The 18,196-nt window shown below is 40.6% G+C and overlaps 1 pseudogene; it reads left to right on the plus strand.

Annotated features, from left to right (window-relative positions):
* LOC100596420 overlaps nucleotides 1–17,941 on the plus strand; it is a 77,246-nt pseudogene extending 59,305 nt beyond the window's left edge.
* Nucleotides 17,942–18,196: the final 255 nt, after the last annotated feature.

An 18,196-nucleotide genomic window follows, 5' to 3' on the forward strand; every position in this document is an offset into this window, starting at 1 on the left:
AGTTATTTATGCACTGGTATTCTCGGAGAATGCATTTTACTACCCTCATTTTATAGGAAGGGCAAACAAGTTTTCAAAAGTTACATAGCCAGGACTGGAAGCAGGGTCTAAATTCGACTTTAAAACAGTATAACAACTGTTCCAGGCATTGTGGGGATAGTGGTAGAAAAACAAAATACTACCTAACCGTCAATTAACTCACAAGGCCACCACTAAATATATATATATACATATATATATAAATTACATTTTATATATAAATTATATATAATTATATTATACATAATATTATATTACATATAATATAGCTATATGATATATAATATGATATAATATATAATTATATTACATAAGGTTATTCAGGACTAAATAGGACTTGGACAGAGAATCTATGTCTTGGGAATTTGATTTTTTGAAAAAGTAGCCACTGTACATTAGAATGAATTGGATTTTCCTCACTGCTCCCTAAATCACATTAAGCCTACCATATCTAAGCCATGAAACATCTCCTACCTGGAATATTGCAATAGCATTCTAACTCAGGGGTCTATAACCTGGGTCCATGCATAAAATTCAGGGGGTCCTTTGAACTTGGCTGAAAAAAGCACTTCATTTTCACTAGCTTTTAACTAAAATTGAGCATTTTCTCCAATTATGCCTACCTGTAGCAAACCACGGTGCTATAAGTAGAATGTATGAATTGTTACCAGTAAAAATCATAAAAAATTATACATTACAGATATTGAAAGTATCTCGAAAATATTTGTGCTCATCATGTTTTGGAAATTATGGTGGATTTACCACTAGATTCTGTTATTTAATAAATTCATGAAGAGACATATATTTTCCTAAATGGCAGTTTTCTTTTAACATTTTGCTAACTGCATTTTGTATAACTGTTTCCTTCACAATCCTATGTATTTTTTCTCCACTTGAAAACACTTTCCTGAGGAGGGGGTCAGATGACAAAGGAACACAAAAAGCTCAAACTCTTGTTCTTACTTTTTTCCTTGCTTTCACCTGTGCTCACCATAGTGTGTCCTCCGTGCAACATCTCAGTAATTCTTGACAAAGATGAGTTTTATCATGTCTCTCTCCTGCTTTTGTCCTCTGATGGTTTCTAATGAAATCTAGAGTCCTTGCCATAAGGACCTATGCAACCTGTCCCCACCTTCCCCATGTTCTCAGATCTCATCTGCTCTATCTCCCCCTCACTAATCACTTCATGTGGGACCTCTAAGCTGAACTCTTTGCTCTTGCCTTGCACTTACTCTTCCCTCTGGCTGAAAACCTTGTTCCTGGTTATCCTCGTGGCTCTCTCCTGACTTCCTTCAGGTCTCTGCTCATGTGTCACTTTATCAAAAGGACCTTCTCTATTGTCTTAGTCCATTTAGTGTCACTATAAAGGAATACCTAAGGCTGGTAATTTACAAAGAAAAGAGGTTTATTTGAGTCATGGTTCTGCAGGCTGTACAAGAAGCATGGCACTAACATCAGCTCCTGGTGGGAGTTTCAGAGAAAGGGGAGCCAGCGTGTGCAGAGATCACAGGGTGAGAGAGGAGGCAAGAGAGCAAGCAGGGAGGCTCCAGGCTCTATTTAACCCTTTTCCTGTTTAGAAAAATAAAATGTGCAGCTCACTGCCAGCACTCATTTAATTTTACATAAACACATTCCTTGTGGCTGAAGTAAATCTGACTGATTTTCAATGTGAAAATAAAATATAGAAACTGTTCTTGGAGTTATGTATAATAACTAATATCAGGATCATCTGAATGATCAGAATTGTCTGTTTCAGAAACATTGGATTCATGCAATGAATCTTCAGCCAACAACTGTTCAAGAATGATGTTAACATCATTGGCATGCTGTGTTTTCTAGGATTTGACATTTTTAGCCATCGAGAATTACTGTATTTTGTAAATGGAAATACCACTACTAAAAACAGAATGCTGTAAATAGAATCATGTCTTTTGTTTCCAAAGTCTATTTACTAAAGTGATGTGAACATAATAACAAATGTGAAATATTTTGTGGCAAAGTTATTTTGGGGTAAATGCGGCAGCCGCAAGCACCACCTGCAAGTATTCTCGGGGCAAACGGGAAAAGCATTAACAACCAGCTCTTGCAGGAACTAACAGAGTGAGAACTCACTCATCCCCTCCCGACTTCGCCAAGGAGGATATTCATCTCTTCATGAGGGCTTCATCCCATGAGCCAAATACCTCCCATTAAGCCCCTCTTCCGATATTGGGGATCAAATTTCAACATGAGGTTTGGAGAGTCAGATATCCAAACCATTGCACCTATCTTATTTCAAATGTTACTGCCAACCTCAACACTCTCTTTTTCCTAAACTTGCCTAATTTTCCTCATTGCTCTTATCACCGTGAATGTATTGTATACCGGTGGTCACCCCATTGGACACTGGAGACTCAATTTTGTGTTAAAATAATGAACAGGTAAATAGTAAATAGTGTGCAGGAAAATGAACAGATAAGCAATGTACATGTAAGACATGGCCACGAGATGCCCATGGGTCAAGCCAAAGAGTATTCAAGGCTACTGATTATTTCTCCGGAGTCCCCTTCTTTCAGGGGAAAAGTTAAGGTGATCTGTATGGTTTGACAATAGGCCAGGTAATTTTACTTTAGTCTTCAGCAAGGGGAACTCTAAGAGGTGTGAGCAAAATCAGCATGTGGCCTGAGAGAAAGAGGTTATTGAACTGGGGCTAGCTATATGGCCTCTCAAAGGCTTGTGTTTCCCAACTATAGAATGGAGTTAATAATGATACCTACTCCTCAGAGCAGTACAAGGATGAAATGAGATAAAGCAGGTAAGAAGTTTAGACCAGTGCCTGGCATGTGGTAAGTGCTCAGTAAATGTTAGTTATCACTTTATTATTGTTTTCATTATAGAAATGAATCATCTAGCTACACTGCTGTAAACTTTAAACTAAGGCCTCCTCACCTAGGAGCCCTCAAAATGCTTCACAGGGGTTGTGAGGCCCCCAAAAGTAAACACCAAGTACTTTTTGAATGAGCATATCTAGATTTCTCTGGAAAAGAGACTCTGATGAACTCCTTCCCATGTGTCCCCTCCTCAACACCAGAGTGATCCAGCATCAGGGTGAAGACATAGAAGGCTGTGAAGAATGGCATGGTGAGCAATGCACAAAGCTGCTGCCTCAGCAAAACTATTAAGCCTCAATTTAACCAAAAGTCTAGGGGAAGATATTTGTCTTAAATGGAGCAAACACATTGTAGAATAGAAGGTTAATATTCATGAACTTGAGAGAGAAAACACTAGAGTTGAAGGAAATTTCCTACCACGGAGACTTAGGATGGTGAAACCATATTCCCAGAAAGTACAGGATCACTCACATCTGCTAATGGCTGCTGGCGATATATACAAAATAGTGTAAAACTTTGAGAAACAACAGTGATGTTTAAATTAGTGTGCATCAAAATTCTCTGAGATGTCTGTTAAAATTGCCAGAGATTCTGATTCAGGGGATGAGCAGTAGATTGAAAAATTTGCATTTGTAAGAAGCACCCTGTATTAGTCCATTTTCATGATTCTAATAAAGACATGCTTGAGACTGGGTAATTTATAAAGAAAAAGAGGTTTAATAGACTCACAGTTCCACGTGCCTGGGGAGGCCTCACAATCATGGCAGAAGGCAAGAGGCACATCTTTTTTTTTTTTTTGAGATGGAGTCTCGCTCTGTCGCACAGGCTGAAGTGTAGTGGCACGATCTCTGCTTACTGCAAGCTCTGCCTCCTGAGTTGATACCATTCTCCTGCCTCAGCCTCCCGAGTAGCTGGGACTACAGGCGCCTGCCACCATGCCCGGCTAATTTTTTTTTTGTATTTTTAGTAGAGACAGGATTTCACTGTGTTAGCCAGGATGATCTCGATCTCCTGACCTCGTGATCTGCCCATCTTGGCCTCCCAAAGTGATGACATTACAGACATGAGCCACTGTGCCTGGCCGAGGCACATCTTATATGGCAGCAGTCAAGAGAGAATAAGGGCCAAGTGAAAGGGATTTCCCCTTACAAAACCACCAGATCTCAAGAGACTTATTCACTACCATGAGAACGGTAGGAGAGAAACTACCCCCATGATTCAATTATCTCCCACCAGGTCCCTCCAACAACATGTGGGAATAATGGGAGCTACAAAACAAGATGAGATTTGGGTGGGGACACAGCCAAACCATATCACACCCTAAGTAATTCCAACACAGGTGGTCCAAGGCCCATTCTAAAAAAGATGAGTCAAAAGGAAAGAGGTTAGAAAACAGTCCTCTCAGCAACTTTCAGCTCAGCTCACCAGGATCAAAGAGCATAGCATTCAGGACCAATGCTTTAGGAGAGGTGTATTTGCATGGTGTATCTTTTGTATCTAAAGTGTTGGAGATCTGTGCAGTGACGGGAGGCTAGTTGAGGCTTAGAGATCCTTACCATTTCCTCTTTGGGAACTTGGCTCATATCCTCTGAACTTCCTATGATTCATCCATCATGCTTTTATCTTAGAACACTGGTTTCTATGTCCAGAAATCCCCAAGTAAGTTCTGAGTTGTCTTCTGGAATCCTAGATTTGGAAGGAAGACCCAGTGAGCGAATGCTACCAAAGAAACAAAACAAAGTGTGGTAGATTATTATTCAACAAAAAATCACTTGCTTTCACTCCTCCCTGACCTCCATAGGAGTAGTGTACATCCCAGCTGCATGGGTACTGGGCTTGTCCTGGTGACAGGTTTTGGCTAATGGAAGGTAGGTGGAAGGGACAATGTCTGGATTCCAAGCTTATGTTGTATGATCTTCATATGTTTCTATTCATCCCTCTGTGTATTGGTTTTCTGTGGTTGCTGTAACAAATTACTGCAAACTTGATGGTATAAAATAACTGAAATTCTTTCACTGTTCTGGAGGCCAGAAGTCCAAATTCAAGAGGTCAACAAAGCTGTTCTCCCTGCAAAGTGTGTTCCTTGGCTTCTGCTTGCCTAATTCTAATCTCTGTCTTTATCTTTCCACAGCCTCCTTGTACCATCTTCTCTTCTGTATCTTATAAGAACACTCACTTGGTCATTGGATATAGTACCCACATAGATTGCAAATGATTATCTCATCTTAAGATCCTGGACTTAATTACATTTACAAAGACACTCTCTTAGTTAGCTTGGGCTGCTATAATGAAATACCACAGACTTGGTGACTTAAACAACAGATATTTATTTTTCACACTTCTGGGGGCTGAAAAGTTCAAGATCAAGGTGCTAGCAGATGCCATGTCTTATGAAGACCCTCTTCCTGGTTTGCAGATGGCCACCTTCTTGCCACAGCCTCACGTAGTTGAAGAGAGAGAGAGAGAGAGTGCTCATGTCTATCCCTCTTCTTAAAAGGGCACCAATACCATCATGGAAGCTCCACCCTCATCTAAACCTAATTACCTCCCAGAGGCCCTACCTCCAAATACTATCCTATTGAGGATTAGGGCTTCAAAATATGAATTTGGGGGAAAACAAACATTCAACTTATAGAAGACTTTTTTTCCTAAATAAGATCACGTTTACAGGTTCAAAAGGTGTATTAGTCCATATTCACGCTACTGATAAAGACATACCCAAGGCTGGGTAATTTACAAAGAAAAGAGGTTTAAATTGACTCATAGTTCTTCATGTCTGGGGAGGCCTCACAATCATGGTGGAAGGCAAGGAGGAGCAAGTCACATCTTACACAGTGGCAGGGAAGAGAGAGCATGTGCAGGGGAATTCCTCCTTATAAAACCATCAGATTTCGTGAGACTTATTCACTATCACAAGAACAGCACAGGAAAGACCCACCCCTGTGATTCAATTATCTCCCACCGGGTCCATCCCACCACACTTGGGAATTGTGGGAGCTAAAATTCAAGATGAGATTTGGGTGGGGACACAGCCAAACCAAATCAAGGGGTTAGAACACGGACATATCATTTTGTCGGGTGTGGGGACACCTTTCAACTCACTATACTGGGAGCTTCTAATGTCTAAAGTGAGAGGAACATGCTCCAGTTCTTCAGTCTGGGCCTCAGTAGATTTGAGCACAACCCACACCCTGAAGCAGAGACACCAGCTCAACTGCCCAACTTGAACAGAGATAATTGCTGATTACTGTGTGCTGCTGAGACTTAGTGATAGCTCGCTGTATAGCAAAAGCTGACTAATAACCTGGGTATGAAGAGCATGCCCACTTACTCCCCTCTTGGCAAAAGGGAATTTTGTAAATTATGTCACAGACACAGTAACAGTAAGAAGTGACTTTGTGTTATGGAAGTTATTAGGGAGGCTGGTTTTGGTTTCTTTTACCAGATAATTTACCCCCAAATTGGCCTCAGAACATTCATTCTGCCTCAAGATTCACATATAGTGATTTAATTGCCAACTTGGAGAGAGTGGAGAGGGGAAGTGGAAATGATTTTAGCATTCCTTACTTGCATGCTCCTCAATAAAGCAACCCACAGTTGCAAATGATCATAAGATTCCTTTGGATAATTTGCATTTCTCTTTACAGAGAGAACTTGGCTTTTTGAAATCTGATGAAATACATTTTGAAACAAAACACTTTAACTTGAATATATACCAGCCTTGATTCAGCCATAAGAAAGAAATTATTAGGGGAAAATAATGGATGAGGCTCTGAAAAATGGGCTTGGCACCAAGCAAACAGAAGCCAATATATGGGAACGGTTGAGGCATTCAGCAGTGGAATAAAACTATAGCCGCACTCACTCACAACCCATGGTCCTTGCCCATGTACTGAATTAAATAAGACATTTAACTCATTTTCACAGCAACCTGTATAAATAGCTGCAGCAGATTCCATGAACTGAAAGAAAAAGCCAAATTTTGTTTAACTTTGTGTCCCCAATTCCTGGCGTCAAGCTTGATGCTAAGTATATGCTCAATAAGTGTTTGTTACATGAACACATGGGTGCAAGAGTGACTCTCTTAAAATTAAGACAGACTATGTAATTCCTCCACTCAAATCTTTTAGTAGTTCAGGTCTCATCCAGACACAAACTCAAAGACTTTTTGATGCCTGTTAGAACTTTACATGGTATGATCCTGAGCTCCACTCTGACCTCATCTGTCCACTACTGCTCTACAACACACTGATTTCTCCCCAGCCACTTCATCGTCTTCTCCTTGATTGTAAAACTCACCAAGCATTCTCTAGCCTCAGGAACTTTGCACTTCCTAACTTCTCTGCCTGGATTGCTCTTTCCCTACATATCTGTATGTCTTTTCAGTCTTTGCTCACACCATTTCCTTCTCCATTTGGCCTCCCATGACCATCATATATAAAATTGCAATTCCCACCCTCACTGTCCAACACTTCCTGCGTCCAGTCACTGCTTTATTTAGTCATTTATTCCTACTCCAATTTATCAATGAATATTGATATATTTATCTCTCTCTCCAGCTAGACTATAAACTCTTCCAAAGGAAGAGTTTATATATATAAATTTATAAAGAAAAAGAAGTTTAATAGACACACACACACACATACACACACACACAAACATATATATAATCTATCTATCTTAAAACAGTGCCTGGCACAGAGTAGTCACACAGTAAAGATTTGTTAAATGAGTGAAAAAATGGCAGTTTGTGCCATGCATTGAGTGATTCCATGAATAAGAAAATGCACTTTGGTAATGAATGCTGTTGCTACAGCTTTGTACCAGAACCGTCTCTTTAAAATTTACCTGAAAGGGCCCTTGTTTCTGCTACTCTGTCTTCTGACCACACTGAGGCTTCCTGAGGTTTCCTTACATGGCTTGCTTGGCATGCCATGCCTCCTATTTCTAGGCCATAACACTTAAAATCCACCCTCTTATAAATTTTCAGGAAGAAGAACCAAGATGGCAGGAAGAACTATATGCAGGCAGGAAGAACATCTCCCACAAAAAGACCAGATAGAGAAGACTGGCACACTCTGAGCAGACCTTCAGAAGGAGGCATTGAGAATAGACGGAGGGAGGATGCAAACCCTGAGCTGCAGGGGGAGTAAGGTAGGAACCCTGCACAGGGCTGCTGAGTACCAGGACTTATTCCTGGTCTTCAGTGGCTCCTGGGGAAGGAGTGAGTTAAATAGGCAAGGAGTGGCCTACTCTCACCGTGGATCTTCAGAATCCTAGCTGCAGGAGACCATATGACCCCCATGAACATTTGAGCTGACAGGGACAGCTGCTTGGAGAGGTGGCAGGGACAGAACTCTAGCCTATGTGGAGCCCAGAGGGTTTGGCTTGAGAATGGCTACAGTGGAGCATGGCCAGGGATGTCATACCCCAAGGCTTGCCATGCTCCTCTAGGTGGCTTTGGCTTTTGTTGACTCTTGGACCTAGACAAAGCAGGGTGGTCTTGCCTGTGGGACAGGAACAGTCTGATCTGAGCAGCCCCCTGTTTGTTGGTCTCTCCTGTGGTCCCTGCCTGGCCGTATCTGCTTGCAGCGCAGCCTTGGATGCACTTTCTGGCAGCCATCACCATAGATTCTTTGCTGGTAGTCGCCACCTAACTGTCAGAGAGCTTCAGTAGATGGACCCCAGAGGATGTGCACTTGCCCACAGCCTCCTCCCACTGCTTTGCCAGCATGTGTGGACCTCACCACGCTATTGCCACCAGTGCACATGTGAACCTCACCACTACTGCCCTGCCCCTGCCAGTGCAAGTGTACAGTACATGTGTGCATATGGATGCCACCACCCCACATTTGCTGGTGTGTGCACACCCTCCCACACCACTGTTGCCACCAGCATATGCACACAGACACCACCACATCAATGCTACTGGAGTGGGCACACACATGTGGTCTCTACCACCCCACTACTGCCGGCATACATGCACATGAGCATGGACCCTGCTGCCACCACCCCAATGAAGCGCTTTTGCCAGCACCCCATCAGGGCATTTTTACCAGTGGAGTGGGAACACCTCAGCGCCTCCAACACAGCAGGTGCCTAACCTCAAGGGGCCAGAGAATAGAGCTATAGGCTTGGTCCCAGCCCTCCAGGGTTAGAGCACACAGCCTAGGAGTGCTGAGCTGAGTCTTGGCACCCTGAAATAATCCAGGAACAAAGCCAGTCAACTGGGTCAAACCCTCAAGGGCACTAAAAAATACAAAAGCAAAAAAATCCCATCCGAAGGACAGCTACGTCAAATATTAAAGGAACATTAGCCCACACAGATGAGAAAGAACCAGCTCAAGAACTCTGGCAACTCAAAAAGCCAGAGTGTCTTCTTACCTCCAAACAATCGCACTAGCTCTTCAGCAATGGTTCCTAACCAGGCTGAAATGGCTGAAATGACAGACATAGAATTCAGTATCTGGATAGTAACAAAGATCATTGAGATTCAGGAGAAAGTTGAAACCCAATCCAAGGAATCTAAGGAATCCAATAAAATGATACAAGAGCTCAACCAAACTGATCTGATAGAGCTAAATAACTCACTATAAGAATTTCACAATATAGTCAGACACTGGATCACCTAGATTCATAAAACAAGTTCTTGCATACCTATGAGGTAACTTAAATAACCACACAATAATAGTGGGGGACCTCAACATCGCAATGACAGTATTAGACAGATCATGGAAGCAGAAAACTAACAAATATATTTGGGACTTAAACTCAACACTTGACCAAATGGGTGTAAAACACATCTATACAATATATGTTCTTCTCTTCTACATGTGGCATGCACTCTAAAATCAACCAGACAATCACCCATAAAACAATTCTCAACAAACTAAAAAATACTCCAAATCATAAGAAATACATTCTTGGACCACAGCACGATAAAAACAGAAATTAATACTAAGATGATCTCTTAAAACCATACAATTACATGGAAATTAAACAGCCTGCTCCTGAATGACTTTTGTGTAAACAATGAAATTAGGGGGGAAATCAAGAAATTCTTTGAAACTAACGAGAACAAAGCTATAATATACCAGAATCTCTGAGACACATGTAAAGCAATCTTAAGAGGAAACTTTATAGCATTAAATGCTCACATCAAAAATTAGAAATATCTCAGATTAACAACCTAATATGATACCTAGAGGAACTAGAAAAACAAGAGCAAACCAACCCCAAAGATAGCAGAAGAAAAGAAATAAGAAAAATCAAAGCTGAACCGAATGAAATTGAGATGGAAAAAATGACACCAATGATCAGTGAAACCAAGAGTTTGTTTTTTGAAAGAAGAGGACTAATAGGCTGCTAGCTAGACTAATAAAGAAAAAAGAGAGAAGATTCAAATAAACACAATCAGAAATGACCAAGGGGACATTACTACTGACCTCACAGAAATACAAAAATTACTCAGAGACTACTACAAACACCTTTATGCAGACAAACTAGAAAACCTACAAGAGATGGGTAAATTCCTGGAAACATACAACCTCCCAAGATTGAATCAGGAAGAAACTGAAAAGCCTGAAGAGACCAATAATGAGTTCTGAAATCGAATCAATAATAAAAAGCCTACCAACCAGGAAAAGCCCTGGACCAGACAGATTCACAGCTGAATTATACCAGATGTGTAAAGAAGAGCTGGTACAAATCCTATTAAAACTCATCCAACAAATTGAGAAAGAGGAACTCCACCCCAACTCATTCTGTTCTATGAGGCCAGCATCATTCTGATACCAAAACCTGGCAGGGACATAACAAAAATAGAAAACTTCAGGTCAATATCCCTCATGAACATGGATGCAAAAATCCTCAACAAAACACTAGCAAACCGAATCCAGCAGCACATCAAAAAGCTAATCAAACACAATCAAGTCGGTTTTATTCCTGGGATGCAAGGTTGGCTCAGCATGTGTAAATCAATAAATGTGATTCATCACATAAACAGAACTAAAAACAAAATCATACGATCATCTCAATAGACACAAAGAAGGGCTTTTTGATAAAATTCAACATCCCTTCTTGTTAAAAATCCTCAACAAACTAGGCATCGAAGGAAACTACTTCAAAATAATGAATCATCTGTTATAAATCCACAGCCAAGAGCATACTGAATGGGCAAAAGCTAGAAGCATTCTCCTTGAGAACTGTAACAAGACAAGGATGCCTGTTCTCACCACTCCTATTCAATATATTACTGGAAATCCTAGCCAGAGCAATCAGGCAAGAGAAAGAAATAAAAGGCATCAAAATAGGAAGAAAGGAAGTCAAATTACCTCTCTTCATGAACAATATGAATTTATACCTAGAAAACCCCATAGTTTCTGCCCCAAAGCAGAGACTTTCAGAAGTTGGAAAGGAAAAAAAAATTAAACATATAATATATTGCTTTTATCTACAGTCACCATAATTTTAAAAAAATCTCTAACTTAAAAAAAAGAAAATTCACCTGAAAGGAATGCTAGTCTTGAGATACGTGGAAGATTTGTAGGAGGTAATTCTTTAAGTTGTTTGTGATTATCTTTGACAGCTGGAATAATAAACCAAAACAGTGCTAATGTGCAATATAGAGGTAGCAATTGTGTCTTAGCTCTATATTACTTATAGTCTGCAACTGTGTATTGGTCAATAGAAAAGAACCAGATGATCATTGTGATTTATTAAATGTGTCTTCTTAATTAAGATGAAAGAATTGATGCATTAATATTATCTGCTGACTGGAAAAAAAATCCAGTGAGAGATAAACCCTTCAGATTCTGATAAAATGATTTGGGTTGGGACTTATGAAAAGCTAGTTCTTTTCCAATGGAGAGAAGTAGGGAGAGATACCTTAAATTCTGAGCCCTGGAATAGATTGTGGCTGCATCTTTGGCTTTATAACCAGCCATTAGAGTAGGGCCCTAAGAACCAATGATACACCTTTAGCTTTCCCTTGGATGGAAAATATAGGGAACCAAGTCAATGGTTCAGGAAGTGCCATTAACATAGCATTATCCATAAGTCAAACCACTCCCTAGGGGAAGGAACTCCAGAGTGAGAGCCTTGTCTATCTTGAGTGTGTTCTATCTTGGGGTCATGATAAGACGGGAGAGGAGGGGTTGAGATATGGGTTTCATGTACACATCCATATGTCCCTTAAATAGGATTTCATGAATATTTGGATTAAAAAATGTTTAAATCTGGTCAATCAAATGGGTGGCTAAAGAGAACTCAAATATACTGTAAACCAAAAAATTCTGCAATAATTCAAATGAGGGTGCTATGGTTTAAATGTGTTCCTCAAATTTCATGTGTAGAAAACATAATCCTGGCCAGGCATGGTGGCTCATGCCTGTAATCCCAGCACTTTGGAAGGCCGAGGCAGGTAGATCACTTGAGGTCAGGAGTTCAAGATCAGCTTGCCCAACATGGCAAAACCCCATCTCTACTGAAAATACAAAAAATTAGCTGGGCATGGTGGCAGGCATCTGTAATCCCAGCTACTCAGGAGGCTGAGGAAGGAGAATCACTTGAACCCGGGAGGCAGAGGTTGCAGTGAGCCGAGATCAGTAAAACTGTCTCAAAAAAATAAAATAAAAATAAAGAAAACATAATCCCCACACTCATATGTTGATTGGTTGTGGAGCCTTTGTGAGGTAATTAGGATTAGACAAAGTCTTTAGGGTAGGGCCTTCATGATAGGACTGTTGACTTTATGAAAAGCGGTCACTTAAGCTGACCTGCACTCACTTGCTTTCTCACCATGTGATGCCTTATGCCATGTTATGACACAGCAAGAAGGACCTCACAGATGCTGGTGCCATGCTTTTGGATTTCCCAGTCTCCAGAATCATGAGCCAAATAAATTTCTGTTCATTATAAATTACCCAGTCTCAGGTATTCTGTTATAGCAACAGAAAAGGACTAAGACAGAAAATTGGTACCAAGAAGTGTGGTTGTTGGTATAGCAGATACTTGAAAATGTAGAATTAGCTTGAGAACTAGGTAACTGGTAGAGGCTGAAAGACTTTGGAAGAACAAGTTAGAAAAAGCCTGAATTTTCATAAACAGAATGTTAAGAGTGATTCTGGTGAGGACTCAGGAGAAGGATAGACTAGGAAAAGTCTGAAACTTCTTAGAGATTACTTAATTTGTGTGACAAGAACGTTGACAGAAATATGAACAGTAAAGGCCATTCTGATGAGTTCTTAGATGGAAATGAAGATCAAGACATTGGAAACCAGACTAAAGGCCATCCTTGTTATTCTGTTGTAAAGAACTTAGCCGCATTGTGTCCATGCCCTAGGGCTTTATGGAAGGCAGAATTTAAGAATGAGGAAGAGGAATATTTGGTGGAAGAAATATATAGGCAGGAAAACATTCAGGCTGCTGCATGGCTACATTTAACTGCTTATAGTAAAAGAAGGAGATTAGTATTGACAGAACAAAGTTAGAGCTATTCATCAGGACAATGGGACACCAATACATGATATGGAATTCAGAGAAATGCTCTTTTCCTAGAAGCAGATGAGGCAATTTTGTATTATAAAACTGAATAATAGGTGTAAGAGTCAGGAGGCCTGGATTATAGTTCCAGATATACTACTCTGGGCACATCGCTTAACTCCACTGAGCCTCAATGTCCTCACTGTAAACAAAATCAATTGTATTTTGTCTGTCTACTTTGGAGGGTAATTCTTAAAATCATATAAGGACACATATGTCTGATCACTATATAAGCATAGCTTGAAAACATTTTTTTAAGTAAAAAAAACTCATAGCTTTTGTTAAAACAATCTTAATCCCATAAACCCCAGTATGGACTGAACAATCAACCCAACAGACAGCTGGGATGGTGTGGGCAGAGGACATTTAAGTCTATCAAAAATCAGATTTCTTTTGAAACAAGTCATTGTCTTATTTCTGAAGTTGCCCATATGCTAGCAATACCATGAGATTAAAATTCACAAAAGTTCTTTTTTTTTCCTTTTTTTCAGGATTTAAATATTTCACAGTTGAATTTTGAGGAAAAACAACTCCATGTTTAATGCTTTTACTGCTCCTTAAGGCTCCAAGTCAGGATTTAAGACCCTGCCTTGAAAACCTTAATAGAAGATGAAACCATGCTAACTAGGACAATGGAAATTTATGTATCTATGTGGAAGGATCCTTTGCGTGTGTGTGTGTGTGTGTTGGTGGGAATCTCTGCTGGGTAGCTCCTCACTGTAGTGGGAGAAAAAAATACATTAAAAATAATAAAGAGGCCAGGTGCGGTGGCTCATGCCTGTAATCCCACCACTTTGGAAGGCTGAGACAGACGGATCATGAGATCAGGAGATCGAGACCATCCTGGCCAACATGGTGAAACACCATCTCTACTAAAAAAACAAAAATTAGCTGGGCGTGGTGGCGCACACTTGTAGTTCCAGCTACTCGGGAGGCTGAGGCAGGAGAATCACTTGAACCTGGGAGGTGGAGGTTGCAATGAGCCGAGATTGTGCCACTGCATTCCAGCCTGGTGACAGAACAAGACTCCACCTCAAAAAACAAAAATATTAAAATAATAATAATAATAAAGGATGCTACTCTATGAAAATATATTTAAAAGACACTATTTTCTCCTCTGCTTGGGGAGCAGAGTTAAAGCTGTTCTGAGGATTCTGAAAAATTTCTCAGAGGTCTGAAGTCAACAGACACTCCCCTATGGCCTCAGTCTCACATGTAATTTTTCTTTTCCATGCACACATGTCCCTCTGCAATGCCCTTTGAGACTCAGTTTCCCTTTTAAGCCTGCCTGCATGAGGCTGCATTTCATACAGAAATTGTTACCTCTCTTTATCACTCTGTTACTCTTCCCAGAAAAAGGGAATACTAATTTTATTGGTCAGATTTTGGTATAATTTACAGAAAATTTACTATTGTATGGGGTCACTGCAAATTAAGAGGTTATACATATGATATTGAGGTATAGCATTGAAACTCTTAAAGTTCAATGTTAAAACAGACTTTGAATGAATGAAATAAAACAGGTTCTAAATCTACAGTTCTTTTCCTAATATTTATCTCAAGTCTTCAAAACTAGATTCCATGTAATAGTCAGACAATGGCATGGTGAATTTTCTTGTTTTTCTTTTCCTCCCAGATAACTAAGTTTTATTTTCTCTGTCATTCATATCTTCAGCCCAGAAACCCAGTTCCACACCACTGTAAGCAAGGCTATAGTATAGATTAAATAAACTTTTTTCTTGTCTAGGAATTTATATTGTTGTTTTTATTATAGGTTACAAAAGAGTTTATTCTTATATCTTTTGACATACTAAATGCTAAGCTTTCTCAGTTCTCTGCCTCCAGCCATTCTGTCTTAGGGATGTGAGTATTTACGGCTTTTGGCTGAAATTAGCGAGAGCAAGTTTGTTACTTGTTATCATTTTGGAGTTCATGAAGTTCTTGCGAAAGTCTTTCTCTCTGAGTCAGCCAGGACCTGGGACTTTGCTTGACTCCCATGACATGGGGTATAACACATGGGAAGATAAAATACCTTAAAGTTCTGCCATGATAATGGTGTCTTTCTAAAGGATACGACTAGAAGGCAAAGGGTGGTGCATAGGATTCATTAGACATAACAGTTGGCTGTAGCTCTCGCTCTGCTCCTCTCTCTTCTTTATCTTGCTTCCAAAATAAATGTGCATACAATCACTGAGGGCTTTTTGTTGAAATAGAGATTCTGACTCAGTAGATTTGGAAGCCACAGATTCTGCATTTTTAACAAGTTCTCAGGTGATACAGATGTTGCTGGTCTATGGCCCACACCCAAAGACCAACCCATGGGAGGACACTTCAGCTCAGCTGGCCAGAGAGTGCAATCCACTACTAGTGTAGCAGGCACAAATCTACCTAATAGTCCTTTGGTATTTTGATTCATTCAGCTTCAATCCATTGTATGCACTACTTCCTCAAGCTCTTTTTGTACGGGGGTCATTGGGAAAGCAGGTAGGATCTCCTGGTACAAAAACGATACCAATTCCTTCAGGATATTACCACTCTTCCTACCAACAACCCATTTATATTTCTAGATTTAAAACTGCAGTAGCAAAGTTATCCTCCAGAGGATAAAGACTAGTGGCCAGAAGGATGATTACTGGTGGCCAGAAGGTCACTTTTATTTCCTTTTCCTCCTTGATTTATGTTTAGTTTAACTGTCTTAAGCTATCCAGTCTCCATGGATGGCATCATCAGTTAGGCTGCCGATATTTTTCAAGACTTCTGTGAAGGGGCTAAGTAAGAGCTTTTTCAAACTAATGATACCTGCATTAAAATAACATTCACCAACACAGCTTTAAACAAGTGGAAACTCAACAAAGCTGCAAAGGCACATTAGCCTGTTCAACAAGGCAGGCGGGCAGGATGGTAGAGAATTTTTCTAGTTGGACTGAGGATGCTTACAGCCTCTGTTGATGATCTGTTCCTGGGGATCAGCAATAATATTGAATTGTATTCCTTCATGAGATGATTCTTCTATAAACACTACTAAACATTTGCTTTGTATTGGGGACCACATGAGGTACTGTGGGAACGGCAAAGATAAATAAGACAAGTGTTGGCTTTCCAGAGATCTAAACACAGGCCAGAACAGACACGTTGATGACTAGATTTTAAAGGATTCACTAGATGCCATTAATGTATGCATCCAATAAATATTTACTAAGCCACTACCACGTGCCAGGCAAAGTGGTGAAAATAATAGACATAGTCCCTTCTTCCATCGGAGCTCATTAAATAGCCAATTACACAAATAAATATGTGATGACAAATTCATATAAGTGTCATGAAAGGTAGATGGGCTATAAGGAAGAAAAAAGAGAGACCTGGTTGAGAATGGAATTAGAGAGAGCCTCTCTGAAGAAGGGACATTTCTCCTGAGACTCTGAAGGATAAGGAGGAGTTTGCTAAGTAAAGAGATGGGAAGACCCGTACAAAGGACAGCACAGCATGTACTAAGGCAGGAAAGAACTTGAGACATTCCAGAACTAAAAGCAGACCAGCATGGCCAAATGGTCATGAGGGAGAGAGAGAGGGGAACAAGATGAGGCTGGACAAGCAGGCAAAGAAGCTCATATTGAAGCACCCTGCAGGACCAGACGCAGCATTTTCTTCTAAATGCAGTGGGAAACCACCAACACAATTTGTATTTTGAGAAGCTGACTATGCCTTCAGACGGGAGAGAGGCAAAATTCTTAGTTGAGGGACTAGTTGGAGCTGTCAGTTGGGTCACGTTCATTATGTTCTGAGTCCAGGGACACACTGCTGGCCAATAAGGTGCCAGCTACAACCAATGCTGGTGCCACTGCCCCATGTGAAGTCTCTGTGCCCAGAACACCATGCTGGGGCCAGAGAAGACTTCCTTCTTCCAGGCATTAGGCATCACCACTAAAATCTCCAGGGGCATCACTGAAATTGTAAGGGATGTGCAGCTCAATGAGACTGCAGACAAAGTGGGAGCCAGTGAAGCCATACGGCTGAACATCTTCCCTATTGCTTGGTGGATCATCAAGCAAGTGTCTGACAATGGCAGGATCTACATCCCTGAAGTGCTTTACATCACAGGGGACACTCTGCATCCTCGCTTCCAGGGTGTCTGCATGGTGCCAGTGTGTCTGCATGGTGCCAGTGTTTGCAGATTGGTTACCAGCTGTTGCATCAGTACCCCATTTTATCATTAATGAGTACAAAGAAGTCCTGGCTTTGTCTGTGGAGACTGATTGCACCTTCCTACTTGCTGAAAGGGTCAAGACCTTCTTGGCTGATCTACCTGCCTTGTGGCTGCTGCTCGTGTGACCTCTGCCATCACTGCTGCTCCTACAGTGGCCACAGCTACAGCCAAGGTTGAACCAATGAGGAATCGAGAGTTGGACAAGGATATGGAGTTTGGTCTCACTGATCACCAAAAAGCAACCAACTTAGCCAGCTTTTTTTTTTTTTTCAAAATAAGTAAATAAAGACTTCTCTTAAAAAAATAAAAAGTTTCAACACAGACTAAAGTGCCTGAGGTCAAGATGGAGACAAATTTGGTCAGAATGTTGCTCTTATATTCTAAGGTGCCCTGAGGGGATGTACTTGGAGAAGCAATTTTGGAGCATGTACTTCAGAGAAGAAAGTAGACTTCAGAGATGACCTAAAAATACACAATAAGTTAATTTTAAAGTATCATTTTGTGTAAGACAATACACTAAGTGTTGTGGGACTTGAGCTCC

Source organism: Nomascus leucogenys, chromosome 21 (assembly GCF_006542625.1).
Source record: "Nomascus leucogenys isolate Asia chromosome 21, Asia_NLE_v1, whole genome shotgun sequence".
Lineage (NCBI taxonomy): Eukaryota > Metazoa > Chordata > Mammalia > Primates > Hylobatidae > Nomascus > Nomascus leucogenys.